Source organism: Arctopsyche grandis, chromosome 13, assembly GCF_051622035.1.
Source record: "Arctopsyche grandis isolate Sample6627 chromosome 13, ASM5162203v2, whole genome shotgun sequence".
In the NCBI taxonomy this organism is placed as follows: domain Eukaryota; kingdom Metazoa; phylum Arthropoda; class Insecta; order Trichoptera; family Hydropsychidae; genus Arctopsyche; species Arctopsyche grandis.
Window position 1 is genome coordinate 24,088,433 of NC_135367.1, and position 6,576 is coordinate 24,095,008.

Consider the following 6,576-nt stretch of genomic DNA (forward strand, 5'->3'; position numbering starts at 1 on the left):
TTTGCATGATCATAAAACATGATCTATTGTTACGAAAGTTTTATTGCGATATCATTTAAGTAATAAAATCTATTATGTTACTATCTATGTATTATAAAAATATTTTATATTATATTAGTTCAAAATTAGATTAATAAATAAATTTTTATAATATTATAGAGCCGTAACATAGTTTCGTATTAAAAATTGGCTCGTGGATTGATTGACGTAACCAATCTTGAATGATGAAATCAAAGTCATTTCATTTTACATATAGAAGATATTAATACGAAATTGTATGTATTCATTAATTTATCTACATCAAAATGTACGCGAGTCGAAAGTTTCAAATATCTGGCGTTGACGAGGAGATAGACGCGCACGTAGACGGATAGATGGGATGGTATACAAGGGTTTTCTTCCTAATGGCATCATTTCACCATTATAACATCAACAATGCAAGTAATATTGTCAGAATCGAAAGTGATTGATCAACGGGTAATCATTCATTTTCGTTATTCACCACACAGCCCGCGCTTCGGCATAATGGAGGGAACGCGTCCGCGTGCTTTTATGCCTCGTCAGGGCTGTCCAAATCCACTCAATTATATTTGGATTGACTCGTAAGCGCAGCACAGACTATTGCCAATATTTCCTTGCAACAAACCACATGCGAAATATTTGAAATTGGAGGAATTTCGGACGTTTGAAAAGTCGTGACGCGTCGCATTTGAATGGAAATATACATATGTACCTACATATATATATTGACCATTGCGAACCAGTTGTTTGCTCGGAGATTCGGATGATTGATTATCGTGAAAAGGTTGTTTGTATCTCAATATGACGAGAGGGGGAAGGGACAAATTCCCTCAGGGCGATCTTTAAAAAAAAACATTGTAAAACAGTGTTAAAAAAGCACACCAAATTCACCATAATTTCTGACCGATCATCACAGTTAACTGATTAAATCGATCGGTGTGCTCGTTGACCGTACGAAAATTCACATCCATGGTGTTTTTGTTGTCTTTTTTGCACCGTAACGTAACGTCGGAAAGTATTATAAAGAAAATAATAATGAAAAAAACGAGTATGGGTACTTAAAAAAAAGAGAAAAAAATATAATTCGACGAGCGCTCCACCAACAATTGAATTTTCGTTACGTATGTATGTACTCTGTACTTCGAAGATAATGTCTTAATAATAAAATTGCAAGGTACATTGTTCGTATGAATCGCATCAGTCGTGACGTGAATACAAGCATTGGGTATTGGAATATATGGCTAAAATATTTTTTTAAACCTTTGTGTGTTTGCGCTCTAAACATGTTTAATAAAAACATAAGCATTTCAAAATATTCGGGAATTTCAACATACATATGTAACTCTAAAGTCTAAATGCTGAAAAAATCGTGTTTATTTATTTTTTCATTAAAAAATTATTTGCAGAGAGTTTTAAAGTATTTTTTTTACTTTGCTGCATATGTACATATGTACATATGTATGTTCATATGTAGTAACAAATTTAAGAAGTTTTTCGATCATGCGAAAATTCGACCTTTGACTAATTCAAACTCAATCGATCACTGATAACGTTTTTTAGTTTTGAAAAATGTGTGTCTGTTTATTTTGAAGATAGTTCGAACACAGTTCATCCTATCATACTGAAACTTATATCACTTCCTAAAATGTATTTTTTTGTGTGTTCAAATTGATAAACTGACAATGTCATTAATATTTTTCTGACAATTTCACGAACTGAGTGTAGTAGTATGGCTTGGTGGTTTCGTTTATGTTTAGTATCGAGAGGTTACCGGTTTCGATTCCGTGCTAATCTTTAATGCTGCTGGTCTGACTTGGATATTTGTGACTCCAAGTCGATCGTTTCCTATCAGAGTTTGCCAATCTGATTTCATTGTACAACGGCTCTTCCTTCAAATTGGCAAAAACTTTCCTAACCGCTATGTCACAAATATCTGGATTTCATTCATGTACAATATGTAGAAAATTATGTACAAGTCTAAATCCATAGGTGTCTCTATGGATTAATTATTGTTAATTTTCCTGCCTCTCGAAATAAAGCTATCTATGTAATACAAATGCTGCAATGTTTGTAATTAATTGTCTAGGAAGGCGCATTGATGTTTACCAGTTAGGCCTTCCTGGTAAATATCTAAGTAAAAATAAAATAAAATAAGTGTCTATCGTTGTTGCAATAGATATGCTAAGGATAATCTCAGATTTACATGAATTGATTTGTATCGGGGTTTACCTGTTAGGCCTTCCTGGTATATATCTAAGTAAAAATAAAATAAAATAAGTGTGTATCGTTGTTGCGATATATATGCGAAGGACAATCTCAGATTTACATGAATAGATTTGTATGTGACGATTAAAGCCCGGACCCTGAGGGGGCTGTATATTGTTTAAATGTTGTAAATGCATTGTTAAAGGTTTGTCGATCCTTTTTTACATCAGATTTACAACCATTGAACAATGAACAGCACGCTTCTGGTCCTACCTCTGGTGACGATAGTTCTTCATAAATATTATAGAAATATTCTTCAGCCTCTCCAAATACAGCGATTTATGTAATAAAAAATACTGCAATATTTGTCTAGGAACACGCATTGGTGTTTACCTGATAGGCCTTCCTGGTATATATCTAAGTAAAAATAAAATAAAATAAGTGTCTATCGTTGTTGCAATAGATATGCGAAGGACAATCTCAGATTTACATGAATCGATTTGTATGTGTCGATAGTTCTTGATAAATATTATAGAAATATTCTTCAGCCACTCGAAATACAGCTATCTATGTAATAAAAATGCTGCAATGTTTGTAATTCATTTTTTAGGAAGGCGCATTGGTGTTTACCTGTTAGGCCTTCCTGGTATATATCTAAGTAAAGGACATATTTACACGAATCGATTTGTATGTAACGATATGTAGTTCATAAATATTATAGAAATATTCTTCAGCCTCTCGAAGTACAGCTATCTATGTATGTATGTAATACAAATGCTGCAATTTTTTTAATTAATTGACTAGGAAGGCGCATTTGGTCTTACTTGCTAGGCCTTCATGGTATGGAATCCTATCTATGTAAAATAAAAGCCAAAAGCCAGCAGCGTGGCTCGGTCGCTAAGCTTCTGCTTAACACTGAGAGGCGCCGGGTTCGATCCCTTGAGCTGACCTCGATTGAAAAGAATTTTTCTGAGTATATCCGTAATGCTGCTGGTCAGACCAGGATTTGTGACTCCTGGTCGATCGTTTCCTATCAGAGTTTACCAATTTTCTCTGATTTCATTGTTGAAACGATTCCCGATTAAAAATTGGTTAAAAATCCTTCCTACCCACTATGTCACAACTATTTGAGTATGATCAATGTAAATATTACAATAAAATGTATGTACAATTCATAGATGTCTCGTTAATTATCGAGTTTAAGTCAGTGTCTCGTAATTTAGCGACTTATACAATAAAAAATGCTGTATTGTTTGTAATTGGCTAGGAAGGTGCATTGGGGTTTACCTGCAATGCCTTCCTGGTATGAAAATCAAAAAATAATAATAAAAATATGCATAGCTACTATAAATTTTAAATGGAAACAAATTAGATTATGAGACTTTCACCAAGAGACTTGTACTTGTTTGAACATTAAGAAATTAAACTTTTTGGGCAATGTGAGAACTACTCAAGTATGAATATGTTCATGAATCAAACCACATCACGCCTGATGCCGTCGATTTTGAGGCCTGTAATTTGTTCGGTGAGAGACGAACAATGGCCGTCCATCCGTCTGTAATTCCCGCGCCACGTCGGGCGCCATTACAACGATTTGCCGACAGCGACCAAACCGCTCTTCACCTCTACATTTTTATACCCACATGTATCTGGCCGAGGTATCCATTTGGAGGCACGTTTAAGTGGGTATAGTTGCCTGTGACGGATTGAGATTATGTACTAACTTCTGATCTTCAGATCAAATTGGTCCTATGAACTGCTGTGGGTCATTTTTTACTTACCTCCTTTACGTTTCATTTCAAGTGCTCGTATACTTAGAACTTGATTGTAAGAAAATTTCTTCATGATTTTATTCGTGTGAGGAAAACATTTTTTTTGGGATGAGAATGAGAGTGAACCAATGAATTGATCGGTATTTTTATGCAGTTACATTGAAATTTTTTTTTAAATAGATATATGTATATATATATATATATATATATATATATATATATATATATATATATATATATATATATATATATATATATATATATATATATATATATAGGAAGGCCTAACAGGTAAACCCCAATGCGCCTTCCTAGACAATTAATTACAAACATTGCAGCATTTGTATTACATAGATAGCTGTATTTCGAGAAGCTAAAGACTATTTCTATAATATTTATGAAGAACTATCGACACATACAAATCGATTCATGTAAATCTGATATTTTCCTTTGCATATATATTGCAGCAACGATAGACCCTTATTTTATTTTATTTTTACTTAGATGTATACCAGGAAGGCCTAACAGGTAAACCCCGATGCGCCTTCCTAGACAATTAATTACAAACATTGCAGCATTTGTATTACATAGATAGCTGTATTTCGAGAGGCTAAAGGCTATTTGTATAATATTTATGAAGAACTATCGACACATACAAATCGATTCATGTAAATCTGAGATTTTCCTTTGCATATCTATTGCAGCAACGATAGACCCTTATTTTATTTTATTTTTACTTAGATGTATACTAGGAAGGCCTAATAGGTAAACCCCAATGCGCCTTCCTAGACAATTAATTACAAACATTGCAGCATTTGTATTACATAGATAGCTGTATTTCGAGAGGCTAAAGAATATTTCTATAATATTTATGAAGAACTATCGACAAATACAAATCGATTCATGTAAATCTGAGATTTTCCTTTGCATATCTATTGCAACAACGATAGACCCTTATTTTATTTTATTTTTACTTAGATGTATACTAGGAAGGCCTAACAGGTAAACCCCAATGCGCCTTCCTAGACAATTAATTACAAACATTGCAGCATTTGTATTACATAGATAGCTGTATTTCGAGAGGCTAAAGAATATTTCTATAATATTTATGAAGAACTATCGACACATACAGATCGATTCATGTAAATCTGAGATTGTCCTTCGCATATCTATTGCAACAACGATAGACACTTATTTTATTTTATTTTTACTTAGATGTATACCAGAAAGGCTTAACAGGTAAACCCCGATGAGCCTTCCTAGACAATTAATTACAAACACTGCAGCATTTGTTTTACATAGATAGATGTATTTCGAGAGGCTGAAGAATATTTCTATAATATTTATGAAGAACTATCGACAAATACAAATCGATTCATGTAAATCTGAGATTTTCCTTTGCATATCTATTGCAACAACGATAGATACTATTTTTATTTTATTTTTACTTACAAAGATATATACCAGGAAGACCTAATAGGTAAACACCAATGCGTCTTCCTAGAAAAAACTTGCAGTATTTTTTATTTCATAAATCGTTGTATTATGGAGAGGCTAAAGAACACAAAATTAGCAATTAATTAATTAAATAATTAATCCATAGATATATCTATAGATTTAGACTTGTACATAATTTTTTACATATTGTACATAAATCAAATTCAGATATTTGTGACGTAGCGGGTATAATGGTTTTTGCCAATTTGATGGAGGAACCGTTTCAACAATGAAATCAGATAAATTGGCAAACTCTGGTAAGAAACTATCGACTGGGAGTCACAAATATCCAAGAAATGTGTTAGGTTGAGTTATAATTAGAGTTGGGTTATAATTATTTTTGGAGAAAACAAAGGCCATATCTTTATATCAGAATTGTTTTATAACTAAAAAATTCGCTAGATTAAAAATTAAAAGTATTATAAAGCATTGAAAAATCACAATCAATAGAAAAAGTATGTAATTATTGATTCCAGAACTCACTTTTGGCATCAAAATATTAAATTTGATTATAAAAGCTTTGAGTTAATGATTATAAAAGCCGAAAAACTGTGAAAAATGAGCATATTTTTATGCCCTTTTTTACAGTTTTATATCATATATCATAAACAAAAAGAAACCAACTCAAATCATTATCACCTTCGAATTAAGTGGTTCAAATTTAATAAAGTAGTCTCTGCTCCAATAAATAAAAAAACGTGACTTATTGTTGCTCTGTGTAATTAATCAATTTTTACGGGATATTATATAGTATAAAACTTAAGATTCTATTACTGATACTTGATTGAAATCTAACTTAGCAGCACATATTGTATATTACATGGCATATTCATTATTGATTTTGAGTTAAAAACTGTAAAAGCCAAAACAATTGTAAAAATGGCCCATTTTTAAAACGCTCATATCTCACAAACAACAAGAATCATTGTCATATTCAAATTCAGTGGGTCAAATTCGGTAAAGATTGATTAGTCTTCTTTCTGGTATTTTTTTTTTGTTGCTAAGTATAATAAATACAGCTTTGATAAAATTTATGAATTGCATATTTAAATATGCTATTCATAAATATGTGTTAATATTT